Raw genomic sequence first — 16,833 nt, 5'->3', positions numbered from 1 at the left:
TTTTCTCAAGGGTTGCAGCAACAACGAAGTCCAAGAAAGCATGGGACACCCTCTAGACAGCTTACCAAGGCATGGAAAAAGTCAAAACAACAAAGCTACAAATGTTGAGAAGAGACTTTGAAACACTTTGTATGAAAGAGTCTGAGAATGTAGACTCGTTTTTTACACATGTAATTGGGTTGGTTACTCAAATCAGGTCTCATGGTGAGACACTTGAAGAAAGGAGAATAGTTGAGAAAGTTTTGAGAAGTCTGCAAACAAGGTTTGATGCCATTGTTGTGGCCATAGAAGAGACAAAGAATCTCTCACAGTTCTCAGTGGATGAGCTTCATGTATCACTGATTTCTCATGAACATAGACTTAATAGAGCAACAAGATTCTCATTGGAGCATGCCTTCAAGACACAAGTTTCTTTTGGTCAAGGTAGAGGTAGAGGAAGATCATATGGTAGAGGAAGAGGAAGAAGCCCACACAGAGGTGGAAGAAGCAGCCCTTCAAGCTCAAGTGGGAGGTGCAAAAATCAAAATCAAATTCAAGGCCCAAGCCAAAATCAAGCGCAAGGTTAGAGGTATGATAAATTTCAAGTTCAATGTCATTACTGTAAGAAATATGGTCATCATGAAAATGAATGTAGAAAGACGCAATATGACATTAGTAACAAACCAAGTGTAAATTTCAAAAAAGAAAATCAGAACCATGATAACATGTCTTTAGCTTGTAATTTAGCACAAGAAAAACAAAGTGATATATGGTATCTAGATTCAGGGTGTAGCAACCACATGTGAGGGAACATAGAAATGTTTTCCAATCTAGATGAAAGTGTGAAATCTGAAGTGACATTAGGGACTGATAGAGTCTCTGTCATGGGAAAATGAAGATTTAATATCCTAACAAGGAAGGGGGAGATGAAGTACATTTCAAATGTTTACTTTGTCCCCGGTCTGAAGCGTAACCTCACAAGCATTGGACAACTCATGCAAAAGGGCTACAATGTCTTCTTCAAAAATGATGTGTGCACAATTTTGGATAGACCTCCAAGTAGACAGCTATTTGCAAAGGTTCAGATGACAAACAATAGAATGTTTCCCTTAAAGATAAGATAAAATTTGAAAGAAGAAGGTGCACAAGCACAACTATCAATGAACTCACAAGAGGATGGAAGAAAAGATGTAGTTGTCATACAAGTAAACTTTCAAGCAAAGGTCAAAGACGAAAATTGGTTATGGCATTTGAGATTTGGACATCTCAACTTTGGAGGTTTGAATTTGTTGCATAGGAAAGGCATGGTGAATGGATTGCCACTCATAGAAAAATTGGACAGCTTATGTGAAGGATGTATCTTGGGCAAGCAACATGGAGAGACATTTCCAGCAGGAAAGTGAGTAAAGGCAAAGGCACCTTTGGAGATTGTCCACTCATATTTAGGTGGACCAATGCAGACACCATCAATTGGTGGTAGCTACTATTTATTTGACCTTCATAGATGACTACACGAGGAAGACATGGGTCTATCTCCTAAAACAAAAAAGTGAATTGTTTGAGCGCTTTTGTCAATACAAGGCTCTTGTTGAGAAGCAAAGTGGAGACTACCACAAAGTCCTCAAGACTGATAGAGGTGGCGAATACATCTCAAATGACTTCCTTTGATTTTGCAGGGAGAATGGAATTCACAAGCAATTTACAACAAGGTATACACCTCAGAAAAATGGTGTAGTGGAAAGGAAGAATAGGACCATTATGGGGATGGCAAGGAATATGTTGAAGGAAAAGCATTTTCCAAATGATTATTAGGCTGAAGCTATCGCATGTGCAACATATATCTTGAATAGATGACCAACCAAAGGTGTCTAGAACATAGTTCCTGAAGAGGCATGGAGTGGAAGAAAGCATAGTGTCACTCACATGAGAGTTTTTGGATGTGTGGCATATGCACATGTCCCGGATGAGTTGAGGAAGAAGTGATCCGAATTGGATCCATGAAGAATAATAAAAACACCATGGTTGTACCAAAACAGGACACACTTCAAATAATTATGAGCACAGAGCGATTAGGAAGACCTCTGAACAGTGGCAATTGGCAGCCAGCGAGGAATGATGAGGACCTCGGTCAAAGAACGCTAACCGAGGCCCATGGAGACCGCGTAGGAGGCGAAACTAGCACTTGGGAAGCTCGGATCAGGGAAAGGAGGCAGTTTTTGATGCACGCATCGCTGGGCAAAACCCATCGAGAAGGAAGGGCCCTGAGCGCTTGGTCGCATGGAAGCAGGGAAAACCATGGGGAAAAGCGGTAAAGGCTAAAGGCGGGACCCGCGCTCCAAAACCGGCGGTATTTATCGAGGGCACCCTTAGGCGGTAACCGGATTTGGCTGAAACCTAGCGTTTCCATTTAGCGCCCGACGCGTAGCAGGCAGAGGAGAGAGAAAACTGCCGCTCATCGTACGCTAACAGTCAAGCAAGTCAATCGCGGGAAATGAGCGAATGATGTCGGATCTGGGGGCTCCAGATATAATGGCTGAGAATGTGCTTGATGAAAGAATTGGATTTGACAGGGGATTGAACTGCGATGTATAAGGATTTGAGGTTCGATTTGACCACTGAGGTGGCAGATGAGTCATTTCCCAACGTAACCAAAGAACTGAACCGACGAGGAAAAGTTGGCACAGTTCGCAAGAGGACAAGTGGCCACTCCTTGTGAGCTATTGATGATGATGCAGAAGCAGGGAATTCCAAGCAAGCAGCAGCAGGCGATCCGACGGGGGCGGAAGAGGAAACGAGCAGTCATGAGAGCGATTGGGTTTAAAGCCATAAATAGAGAACAAAAGACAGAGAGAGGACACCGAGAGGAAGAACTGGAGAAAGAAGAAGACGAAGACAGAGAACGAAGAGACAGTGGAGCAAAGAGCGAAAAGACAGAGAGCCAAGCTGACTTGCAGCGTAATGTAGCATCGAGCCATCCCTAAGAGGATCTGTCGGGGAACTGAGCACCACATTAGACTCCTCCCATTAAAGACCAGAGAGGTCAAGAGCTAGTAAGGCAAAGAGTCTGTGTACTCCAGTGGCTTTGGGAATCCAAGAACCACCCTGCCAAACAATTCTGTTTCAGGAGACTCAGATTGAGCTCCTCATTGTAATTCTTTGCTTTAAAGACACAATAAAAGAAGGCCACCGCTGAAAGCTAGACCGGAGACGTAGCCATGGAGGATAGGGTGAACTCCTTATTAATTGTTGTGTTCTTGTACTTGCTTAGTGTGTTTCTCTGTTGTTTTCCATATTTCCAGTGTCTGTGTATTTTGCAATCTGATCGATCCGTTGCCTAAAATGACATAGACACACACCAGCACATGAGTCTGTAATACCTTCATTAATTAATTAATTAACTGAGGTCACTCAAGGGTGATTTTCAGATCAAGTGGTATCAGAGCTCTAGGTTGTAAAGGGTAGACAAGCTTGTGTTGGTTTAGCTGTTGAATGCTTACTAGATCAAAGCTCAAATTAGGAGAAGGAGAGTTGGTTGAAACTAATCCTGAAATTGGGAGAGTCTATCCTCGAAAGACAATGTCAGAGAAAGGTTCCATGGGGCCAGACCCTCAATTCATAAAAAGTTTCCTAGCCATAAAGTCCATGGTAGAGGAAATGTATAGGGACTTTAGAAAGCATAAGGAGGAAGATTCATCAGGCTTCAAGCAAGACAAAGAAGAAGATGAGTTTCAGTTCCATGACCACTCCAAAGGAAAACGGAAAGAAGAAAGCTTCCTCACACCTCCTAATAGCCCTGTGCATAACAAGAAAGTATCTTTGATCAAACTAGATGATAAATTTGATTCGCCTATATATGATGGAGAGTTAAATGCAGAAAAGTTGGGCAATTGGATTAGAAAAATTGATGTTTATTGCAGAGTATAGACCATCGACACAAACAAGAGCAAGATTTAGCTGGCAAGCCTATGCTTAGGAGGCACTGCCTTGGTTTGGTGGGAAGGCAGAACCCAAGATTATATAAAAAGACATGGTAAGACTATATCTGTCTGGAGTGAATTTGTTTCTGCAATCAAAAAGTAGTTATATCCATTGGCCTACATGCACCAATCCATGATGAGTTGGCAAACTCTTCGGCAGTTGAAAGGGCAAAGTGTGCAAGGGTACACTCAAGAATTCAAAAAGAGAGCATTGATTCTAGGAACCTCATTAAACGCACCAGAAACTCTTTTGAAGTACATTGGTGGTCTACACAGCTACATGAGACATATCATCCTCATGTTTAATCCCACTAGTATAGATGAGGTATCTGTACAAGCTACTCATCTAGAAGCTAGAGGAAAGAATGGAAATCCAGAAGTTGGGGGACCATCCCAACCCACTGCAAGCAAGAGCAAGGAGAAAAGAAAGCAGAAGTGGAAAACAAGGAAGGCTAACACTGCACAGAAAAGAAAAGCTTCATGCACTCACTGTAAAAAGGATGGGCATGATGATGAGCATTGTTGGATTTTGCATCCAGAGCTAAGACCTAAGAAGTTCGAGGGCAAGAAGAAGAAGACTGTTACAGCTATTTAGAAGGATTTGGGGTCAGATTCAGGAGATGAGACAACTATTGCAGCCACAGGTATAAAAGGTAAGAATTTTGAAGCATCTACTAGTAATTCTGCACAATCTACTATTCATGAAGAAAATGAGAGAAAAAGACATGAGATTTTCCATATTCGAGTTATTTCCAAACATCAAAAGGTTGATACTTTGTTTGATAGTGGCTCACAAGTAAATCTAATTTCTGAAGCAATTGTAAAGAAATTGGGATTAGTGACTACACCTCACAAGAAACCATACCCATAGGATGGTTGAATGATAAAGCACAACTACAAGTGACTAGACAGTGCAAACTCAAGTTTTCTTTTGGGTCAGCATTTGTAGATGAGGTTGAGTTAGACATAATTCCTTTGGATATATGTGGAATTGTTTTAGGATGTCCTTACTTGTATGATAGAAAAGCTATTTTCTATAGAGTTGAGAACAAGTATCTACTTGTCAAAGATGGAATCGAATACTTTGTAAGAGCTCATAAGCTCAAGAATAATTATACTCTCATAAACTCAGGGTAGTTGAAACAAATGATAAATTGATGTAAACAATTCTTAATGATGGTTGTAAAGGAAAAGAAACCTGATAAGACCAATGTATTTGAGGGATGTAATAATGAACAACAAGCTGATTTAGAAAAGGTTGTTTCAGAGTATGATATCTTGTTTCAAGAACCTAAAGGTCTTCCACCCAAAAAGGAAATAGTACATGATATTATTTTGAAGCAAGATGCTCCATTGCCTAACATTGGAATGTACAGGTTGTCTACTTTAGAGAATGCTGAAATCAAGAAGCAGGTGCAAGAGTTGCTCAAGAAAGGGTTCATCAGACCTAGCACATCACGATGTGGATCACCAATCATTTTGGTGAGAAATAAATATGGCTCGTGGAGAATGTGCATTGACTACCGAGCACTGAATAAGATAACACTAAAAAATAGTTATCCCCTTCCTCGCATAGATGATCTTTTGGATCAATTGAAAGAAGCTGTTTATTTCACCAAGCTAGACTTGCACAGTGGATACCACCAAGTCAGGGTTGCAGAACAAGATGCATGGAAGACTTCTTTAAAAAAAAAGCAGGGACAGTATGAGTGGTTGGTTATGCCTTTTGGCTTAACTAATGCTCTTTCTACTTTCAGGAGATTAATGAATGATGTACTCGGACCTTTTCTTGATGATTTTGTTATTGTGTATCTGGATGACATTCTGATTTTTAGTAAAACATGGGAAGAACACTTAAAGCATGTTAAGCAGACATTAGATGTTTTGAAAAGAGAAAAACTTCATGTTAAACTCTCAAAATGTGAATTTGGAAAAACATCTCTAAATTATTTGGGTCATATAATAGGGGGTGGTGAATTGAAAATAGATCCCTCTAAAGTGGTAGTCATTGTAAACTGGCCTAAACCCAGGTATGCTACAGAAGTGAGAAGCTTCTTAGGGGCAACAGAATATTGGAGAAAGTTTATTTCTAACTTTTCCTCAATTGCAGCTCCCTTACATGCTTTAACGGGATTAAACAAGGTGTTTCAGTGGGCAGGTAAACATTAGAGAGCCTTCGACACCTTAAAATAAAAGATTAGTACAACACCTGTACTAGCACTGCCTAATTTGCAAAGACCATTTGAGATCCAAACAGATGCCAGTGACTATGCCATGGGAGCAGTGTTGACACAACATGGTAAACACATATGTTATCATTCTGAGACTTTTAATCCTACAGTAGTTAACTATCCTACATATGATAAAGAATTGTATGCATTAGTTTAGAGTGTGAAAAAGTGGAAACATTAATTAATGGGCAAAGAGACAGTAATACATACTGATCATCAACCACTTCAATATCTACACTCCGAAACTAAGTTGCAGCAATAAAGGCACTACAGATGGATGGGTTTTCTACAACAGTTCCATTTAGTCATCAGATACGAAAAGGGCATACATAATAAGGTTGCAGACATGTTATCTAGACCCATTATAAATGCATCTACTATACTTAAGCATAATTCTGTGCTACATGAAAGCTACATTGAACAATATGCTCAAGATATAGACTTTAAAGATGTATATGCAACTTTGAGTCAAGGCAAACGAGTAGAAGAATTGGATTATCATGTAAAGGACCGACTCTTATACCATTGTGGGAAACTCTGCATTCCACAAAATGAGAGAGTAAAGATAATTAGAGAAGCACACACTTCTCTGATATCAGGTCACTTTGGGGTAAGTAAAACAGTTGCACAATTGCAAAGATTTTGTTATTGGCCAAAAATGAATGAGACAATTTCTAGATATGTAAGAGGATGTACTATGTGTGCTAAAAGCAAGCTCAGCAATAGAAAACTAGGCTTGTACACTCCACTACCAGTTCCTTCTCACCCTTGGGAAAGTGTTTCCATGGATTTTGTTGGAGGACTGCCTAAATCTAGGAAAGGTTATGATTATCTATATGTTGTTGTGGATAGGTTCAACAAAATGTGTATTTTGATACCTTGTAACAAATAGATTATAGCGGAAAAAACTGCAAAACTATTCTTTGAACATGTATGGGTTCATTTTAGACTACCCACTTCTATTGTATCTGATCGAGACACCCAATTTGTGGGAAAGTTTTGGTCAAGTATGTGGGAATTGATGGACACCAAACTGAAGAAAAGCACAGCTTTTCATCCACAAACTGATGGCCAGACAGAAGTAGTTAATAGGACAGTGATCTAGTTACTCAGAGGATATTGCAGCAAATATCCTAAGCTTTGGGATGAACATTTGTGTTATGTGAAACATGCTTACAACAGAGCAAAACATTCTTCTACCCAGAGATCTCCTTTTGAGACTTGTTTTGGTTTCACACCAAGGTCTCATTTGGATTTTGTCTTTGGTAAAGATACCACAGTTGAGGGACACAGTGATGTGGACAAGGCAACTAGGTTCATTAAAAAAATCCAAGAGATCCACCAGGTAGTACAGGAACAACTAGAAAAGAGCCAAGCCAAATACAAGGCTAGGCATGACAAGCATTAGATGGAGCATAGTTTCGAAGTTGGTGACCAAGTCTGGCTGTATATCAACAAGGACAGGATGCAAGGTGAAGGTAAAAAGCTAAAGCATATTAGGTATGGACCTTTTAGGATACTTGAGAAGATTGGTGAGAATGATTTTCGCCTTGATCTACCAGCTTACATGCACATCTACTCAGTCGTAAATGCATATTGCTTGAGATTGTTTGAACCCTCACTGATTGAGGATCTCGAAGAGCAGAGTCAATTGCCTTCTATTGATGACCCGCTACCTGAATATCTTAATGAATTACAGGAAGACACAGTTCTGGACAGGAAGGTGAGGACGACGTGTAGGGGAGATGTTGAGTACCTTAGATTTGGACTCAAGGGTTCAAAGCCGAGTAGTGCAAAGTGGATAAAAATTGGACAAGTGAGGCAATTGTACTCTCACTTAGTCGATGCTTGAAACCCAACTTTTGGTGGTCCAAAAGCTCCTTTAGTGGGAAGGCCGTGATCCGAATTGGGTCCATGAATAATAATCAAAATACCATGGTTGTACCAAAACAGGACAGACTTCAAAGAATTATGAGCACAGAGCGATTAGGAAGACCTCTGAATAGTGGTAGTTGGCAGCCAGCGAGGAACGACGAGGACCTCGGTCAAAGCACGCTGACCGAGGCCCATGGAGACCGTGTAGGAGGTGAAACTAGCACCTGGGAAGCCTGGATCAGGAAAAGGAGGCAGTTTCTAACCGTGCATCGCTAGGCAAAACCCCTCGAGAGGGAAGGGCCCCGAGCGTTCGGTCGCATGGAAGCCGGGAAAGCTGTGGGGAAAAGCACTAAAGGCTAAAGGCGGGACCCGCACTCCAAAATCGGTGGTATTTATCGAGGGCACCCTTGGGTGATAAGCAGATTTGGCTAAAACCTATCGATTTCATTCAGCACCCGACGTGTGGCAGGTGGAGGAGAGAGAAAACTGCCGCTCATCGCACGTTAACAGTCGAGCAAGTCAACCGCGTGAAATGAGCAAATGACGTCAGATTTGGGGGCTTTAGATCTAATGGCTGAGAATGCACCCAATGAAAGAATCAGATTTGACAGGGAATTGAACAACGATGTATAAGGATTTGAGGTCCCATTTAACCACTGAGGTGGCGGATGAGTCATTTCCCAACGTAACCAAAGAACCAAATCGACGAGGAAAAGTTGGCGCAGTTCGCAAGAGGACAAGTGGCCACTCCTTGTGAGTCGTTGATGATGATGCAAAAGACAGGGAATTCAAAGTGAGCAGTAGCAGGCGATCCAACGGGGGTGGAAGAGGAAATGAGTAATCATGAGAGTGACTGGCTTTAAAGCCATGAACGGAGAACAAAACACAAAGAGGGGACACCAAGAGGAACTGAGCACCACATTAGGCTCCTCCCATTAAAGACTAGAGAGGTCAAGAGTTGGTAAGGCAAAGAGTATGTGTACTCCAGTGGCTTAGGGAATCCAAGAACCACCCTGCCAAGAAATTCTATTTTAGGAGACTCAGATTGAGCTCCTCATTGTAATTCTCTACTTTAAAGACACAATAAAAGAAGGCCACCACTGAAAACTAGACCGGAGACGTAGCCCTGAAGGATAGGGTGAACTCCTTATTAATTTTTGTGTTCCTGTATTTTCTTACTGTGTTTCTCTATTGTTTTCCATATTTCCAATGTCTGTGTATTTTGCAATCTGATCAATCCATTGCCTAAAATGACATAGACACACACCAGCACATGAGTCTGTAATACCTTCATTAATTAATTAATTAACTAAGGTCACTCAAGGGTGATTTTCAGATGAAGAAGTTGGAAAACAAGGGGGGAAATGCATATTTGTTGGATACAGTGATGAATCCAAGGCGTACAAGCTTTACAATCCATCAACCAAGAAGGTCATAGTCAGCAGAGATGTGCAGTTCATAAAAGAAGAAGCAGGGGATGGAAGTTTAGAGAATACATTCAATGTCAAAGCATGTATACCAGATGAGGATAAAGAGGAATTGACAGCAACAAACAATGACTCGCTCTGCTCCTATTCAAGCGTAACAAAGCGGGCACCAAGCAACACCATCAAAAAATAATAGGACAACGTCACGTAGTCAAGTAAGTGCTTCTCCAAGCACACCGCAAAGTGCAACACCAAGTGACATGTCAAGCCCATCTTTAGCAAGCACAAGAAGACCAAAATTCATAAATTTAATTGAAATTTATGAGCAAGATGGAGTTGATAGCAGCACTGGTATGAATTCATTATTTGCTTTGTTTTTTAATATAGATGACCTAATCCACTTTGAAGACGCAATCAAAGAAGAAAAATGAGTTGCAGCAATGGAGGAAGAAATATAAGCAATAGAAAGGAACAACACATGAGAGTTAGTGAACCTTCTAAAAGGAAAACATGTCATTGGAGTGAAGTAGGTCTATAAGACTAAGAGAAACGTTGAGGGAAAGATTGAAAGACACAAAGCAAGACTAGTTGTCAAAGGATACAAGCAACAACATGGAAGAGATTATGCGGATACATTCATGCCAGTTGCGAGGATGGAGACAGTGCGTATAGTTGTGGCGATTATCGCACAACATAAATGGAAACTATATCAAATGGATGTAAGATCGACGATCTTAAATGGAGTGTTGAAAGAGGAAGTGTATGTTGTGCAATCGCCTGGTTATGAAGTAGAAGGCCAAGAAGACAAAGTGTATCAGTTGAGGAAAGCTCTTTATGGGATGAAGAAAGCACCACGTGCATGGTACAACAAGATAGATGCCTACTTATTGGACAATGGTTTCGAAAAATGTGATAGAGAGCCTACCCTCTACATCAAAGAGAGCGATGGTAAGATTCTTATTGTCATCTTATATGTAGATGATTTTATTTTTATGGGTAGTGATGATTTCCTCATCGTTGATTTCAAACAAGTCATGAAGAATGAATTTGAAATGCCTGACTTGGGGTTGTTAAGATATATTTTGGCATAGAAGTGAAACAAACAGAAAATGGCATTTTTATTTCTCAAGAAAAGTATGTAGTAGAAATTTTGGATAGGTTTAAAATGTAGAATAATAAGCCCGGACCAACTCCAACTTTCATGGGGTTGAAGTTGAGCAAACACGATTGCAGCAGCAATGTCAATCCAACACTATACAAAAGCATGATAGGCATCTTGATGTATTTGACCGCCACTAGACCTGATATAATGTATGCAATGAGTTTGGTGTCGAGGTTTATGGAGACACCCAAGGAAACACATTGGAAAACAACAAAAAGGATTCTAAGGCATGTAAATGGGACAAAACAATATGGTGTTTTGTACACCGCAACAAGTGATTTCAAGATGGTTTGTTACACTAATAGTGATTAGGCAAGAAGAGTCAATGACAGAAAGAGAATGTCAGGATATTCTTTTCATTTGGGTTCCGGAGCCATTTCATGGGCCTCCAAGAAGTAGCTAATAGTGTCACTGTCAACAGTAGAAGCTGAATATGTCGCCGCAACAACAACAATGTGTCAGGAAGTTTGGATGAGAAGGATGTTGAGGGATCTTCGCCACGACCAAGAGGGAATGACAACTATTTTTTGCGACAACACATCAACAATTGCATTGTCAAAGAATTTTTTCTTTCATAAGAGGACCAAGCACATTGATGCTAAATATCATTTTATGAGAGAGTTGATTAACAACGATGAAATTGTGTTGTAGCACTGCAGGTCATAGGAAAAATTTGTTGATATTTTCACAAAGCCATTGGCAGGTGAAAGTTTTCTTTATCTCAGAGATTGTTTGGGAATTGTCAATGGTGGTAATTGTGATTAAGGGGGAGTGTTGGAAATATTAATCTCAACCACTACCTTAAACACACTGACAAACACCATGGTTGCCCAGTCAACTATTGCACGGTTGCGATTTTGTTTGCAGACAAAAGGACTGAAGTTAGAGTAGAAGTAAAACATTGACCATTACACAACACAACAGAGTGTTTACGACACTTAATGAATTTTGGTAAATAGGTATGGGCAAGCATTCACTCCACGACTGTTGCCCACACTCCATAACACCTGCAAGATCAGAAAACTAATTACTATGTAAAATCACCCATGCTGCGTATTAATTATTTTCTTTGTCATGTATTAATGTCAAATTTGTATGTTGAGATAAATATGGATGTAAAAGTCATTTGTAATGTTGGGCAAGTTAGAGAGCGAGAGAGGGTGAAAGTATGTGAGGTAGTGAGGAGAAAATCGTGGAGGAAATATTGGTGGGCGCTGAAAACGTAGTGAGGAGAAAATTGTGGAGGAAATATTGGTGGGCACTGAAAACCAATTTTACAGAGTTTTACAGACAGTTACTCCGCAACCCTAGTGAAGTGTAAATCACAGTAAGTCTTTAGTGTTTTACTTGGAGAAGCAACCTCCAATTTATCATGCGAATGTATTTTCCTATTTTTTTATAATATAATACAAAGTATGTTATGTTGTCATGAGGTTCTAAAACTTCATGAGTAGATATACCGCAACCATTTACTTTTACTTTGTTTTGTTGCGAGTGAATTCTATGTTTTGTTAAGCCTCTGTGTAGTTGCAATATCCTTTCCACAACTGACGTTGACTTTGCCACAACCGATTTTTTTGAGAAAGGCTCCTCTCCTCTACCCCCGTAAATTTTTTCTAACAGTTTTATGGTCCAGTATTATCATTGGGATGTTTATTTTGTGATAGTTTAATAAATTTTCAGAGATAAGATGAAAATTAAACCATTCAAAACATATAGGGAATAAAATAGCGAGGGAGAATATTATAAAAGATACGATTAAATTATGAGAAATGAAAAATAAATTTATTAAAAGAAATAACCAATTTAAAAATGAGCAGTAAAATTTTAATATGAAGTCTAGCTAGGGTGAGGACTGTGATTCCCCCAGGCCTGCGGTAGTCTTTCAACTGCACTTGGCGAGGTGCGACACCACCGAACACTTTCTTTTACCAATACTTATGTTCATGGACTACGCCTAACCACTTGTCCTACTTAGTTTGTGTTTCTAAACCAAGTAATTATTATGTTTCCTTTATACCAATGAACACCCATACACATTCATTATCATCAGCAATTATACATGAAGAACACAATTGCACAGTATAAAGGGAGGGGCAACTCCCTAAACAATGAGTCTGCTCGATTTCAATATATTATTCAACTTTACAATGTTTACAAAGCTTTACAAGTATACTTGGGAAACACCAAGTTTCATACTTAGCCAATTTTACAATATTCCACACCTTCGTGTGTCAACCAAAGTTCCTTGCTTGAGCTGAGCAGGCGTGCCCTCACACGAGCTGCCAACCGCTCCTCAACCGAACTTCATTTCAACGGTCGGGCGACCTACCCAAGTCTCCCTTCACACCTTCGCATAGCAAGTGGGTGACCTCACCCGAGTCCTCGTTCACCACCACTGCGTTTGGTCTTGCATGATGAGCGGGTGACTCACCCGAGTCTCCACTCGCGCCTTCACTTGAACGCCGAGCACCTTCACCCATGCCCTCGCCTTTCACCCAAGTCCATGTGCTACCGTGTGGTGCTGCCCAAGGATGGGCACATTAGAACTGCGCCTTCCTTGCTACGGCTAACACTCCCTTTGCACTTCACTTGCTTCATGAAAGACTTGCTTGAATTCGTTGATGTCAAATGCCTCCACTTCGCATATAATATATATGCCTCCGTGTGTGGTCATGCCAGCCCTCGGCCACCTGTATTTTATGCCAATCAACGCCTTCATTTGCTCTTTTGGTTGGTCGACCCATCGACCAATGCCCCAAATCACAACTCCTCCACCGTCGGCTCATTTGGTGAACGCCCTCACTCATTCACTTATAAATATGAGACCGCTTTACCACTTTCGCACGCGCTGAAGTCTTCGCTTGGTCTTTCTTCTAACTTGTGCACTCAAAACATGTCGTACTTCGCATCTCGGATATGTCTCAGACCGCAGGTCCTTACATCCTACCCCACTTAAAGTCATTGTCGTCCTCGACAATATCTTGTCCCAGCAACCATCTGTCACCAAGATCACCATACCAAGGCATACACCCCATTGGTATGTCATACATTATAAAATCATCTCAATCCATGATCATCAACCACCCTGTCACAATCTCCACATGCTGCTCCCCATCGTGGGTGGCTAGCCCCTCCATCTCAAGCTACATGCCAACTGCAACATATCGTGTCGATCTCATCATGTGTCGTCCTCGTGTGAATTGTTGCCATGATACTCCAACACAATGCTAACACATCTCTGTACATGTCGGCCCCCATGTTTAAACTAGTTGGGTAGCTGATCCAACTATCACACTCAAACCATGAGAATGCACATCCTCATGCCCCCATCAGTTGTTTCTTTGAACATCCCATCACATCATCAACTCGATCAAGAATCCATCTCCATATAAGTGTAAGCCATGCTCAGGTCCATGAAGTAGTCCTCATCTCATCTGCAACATGTTGTCCATGATGTTTGGTGTCAATGTGCTGCATGAAATCAGTTGCATCTATCCCAACATCATCATCCATTTGCAAAACAACCATCCCATCAAAGTGAAGAGAACATCTCATCAAACTCTGACTCTCGATGTGCCACTTCCAGGTCCATGAAGCAACCTCCATCATATCTGTAATGTGCCATCCCTCAAGTCTACCATAGAAACAAGTATACACCTGTCTCATCTATCCATGTGCTGCCCATGATCATAGATCAATCAGCTCCCATGTGTCAAAAGTGGTTGACTCTCGGCTCAACCCATGCCCAAGTGTTTCCACCAAGGCATCATCATCGTTGTAACTCCATCACTCCAAAGTGTCTCATATCGATCCTCCACATCAAGTCACTCTTTCAAGTACACCATACATGTACTTGAAAGTATGCATCCCATTCTGCATCAAAGTCCCTGACCTCAGCTCCTCAATGCATCAGATCCTCCAAGTCCACCATATATGAAGTCTCCAAAAGTCAAAACCTCATGTCATCATGAGCTCCATGTGTCATCTCCAACCAACATCTCGGCAAGCATACAAGTCTCCGCCCAAAGGCCTCTGCAATATGCCTCGGCTCTCCACATAGTAGGAATACTCCATAGTCTGCTCACAACTCCATCCAAGTCCATGGCCTTGTTGTACATAAGTGCACAACCTCTTCATCAGCTCATAAGTAAAACATCTCCATGTCACACCAGCAAATCCACCTGCACAACATCCCTGCCTTGGCACTCCTCATTGGATTCCCATAAGTGACACCTCTACTAGTGCTCCTACATAATGTCCCTGCATAGACTACCATGCTCCATGTCTCCAACCTGATGTCCATGACTAAGTTGCCCATGTAGTCAACCAAGTAGACCCATCACAATAATCGGTCATCCTCATCCAAGCCTGCAATCTTTGGTCTTAATGAACTAGGTCACCCAACCATATCATCATCACATGAGTCTCTCCATCATAGCTCCCCCACTAAAGGTTCCACCAAGACTTGCTCTTGGTCTTGGCCATGATAAATCCACCCAAGTATCATCATATACAAGTGTGTGCCCTCGAATCTGTCCATGAGTCATGCCGAGCACTTAGCCAATTCTCCATGTGGCTAAAGCATGACCCATTCCTCCACAATGATCATCATGTTCCTCCCTTGTCACAGACCTTTGTACCTTCTACCATAAGGTCACAAACAACCCCAAAAAGTCCTGCAACAATCAACAATCCTTGCTTCTCCATACAAGGTCTCATCATAGACATATGGTCCATCTACCAAATGCTCAAGTGAAACACAAGTATCAATAGTACTTACATCATCATCATGAGGCTCCTCCATGTGAGTATCCTCATCCATCCATGTCTGCAAACTACACGATCCTGGTCCAACTTGATCAATCTCAAGTCCATCCTCCACGATGGTCATATCTGCAACATCCTCAATCATCACAACTTCCTCTTCCTTTTCAGCACAATCTGCAACTTCATCTTGCTCCATTGTCCAACCAAGTTGTAGAAGTTCATCTTCAACATTCTTTTCCAAGACTTCAAGTTCCTTTCGAATCCGGGGGTTCTCTTCTTTCAACCGCTTCAACCTGTATAAGGTACGCAAGAGCTTCCCTTCGCATTCTTCCAAACCTTCCATGCCTTGTCGTTCAGCTTGGCCCAAGCACTAAGCTTCACCTCTGCCAATCCTGTCACGAAGTATTACACTTCTTCTACCATTCACCTGAATCACCAAGTTCCTTGCAACCATGAACCCGCTCTAGTTCCACTTGTATGTGAAACCAACTTCCTTCACCTGCAAGTACTTGTTTCCACTGTCACCAACTGTTAAGCTTCTTCAATCCTGAATCAGCTTTAATGCTTCAACACCATTATCATGAGCAACCTTTCTCTGATACCAACTGTCACACCCCCAGGCCTGCGGTAGTCTTTCAACCGCACTTGGTGAGGTGCGGCACCACCGAACACTTTCTTTTACCAATACTTATGCTCATGGACTACACCTAACCACTTTTCCTACTTAGTTTGTGTTTCTCAACCAAGTAATTATTATGTTTCCTTTATACCAATGAACACCCATACATATTCATTATCATCAACAATTATACATGAAGAACACAATTGCACAGTATAAAGGGAGGGGCAACTCCTTGAACAATGAGTCTGCCTTATATCAATATATTATTCAAATTTACAATGTTTACAAAGCTTTACAAGTATACTTGGGAAACACTAAGTTTCATACTTAGCCAATTTTACAATATTCCACACCTTCGTGTGTCAACCAAAGTTCCTTGCCCGAGTTGGGTGGGCGTGCCCTCACACGAGCTGCTAACCGATCCTCAATTGAACTTTGTTTCAACAGTCGGGCGACCTACCCAAGTCACCCTTCACACCTTCGCACGGCGGGCGGGTGACCTCACCCTAGTCCTCTTTCACCACCACCATGTTTGGTCTTGCACAATGGGTCGGCAACTCACCCGAGTCTCCACCTGCGCCTTCACCCGAACACTGGGCGCCTTCACCCGTGCCCTCGCCTTTCACCCAAGTCCGTGTGCTACTGTGTGGTGCTGCCCAAGGATGGGTGCATTAGAACTGCGCCTTCCTTGCTGCAGCTAACACTCCCTTCGCACTTCACTTGCTTCACGAAAGACTTGCTCGAATTCGTTGATGTCAAATGCCTCCACTTCGCATATAATATATATGCC

This window comes from Pinus tabuliformis, chromosome 1_2 (assembly GCF_031772625.1).
Source record: "Pinus tabuliformis cultivar Carrire ecotype Pingquan chromosome 1_2, CPIR1, whole genome shotgun sequence".
Classification (NCBI taxonomy): domain Eukaryota; kingdom Viridiplantae; phylum Streptophyta; class Pinopsida; order Pinales; family Pinaceae; genus Pinus; species Pinus tabuliformis.
The sequence above is the reverse complement of the archived record's forward strand: the minus strand, read 5'-3'. Positions refer to the sequence as shown.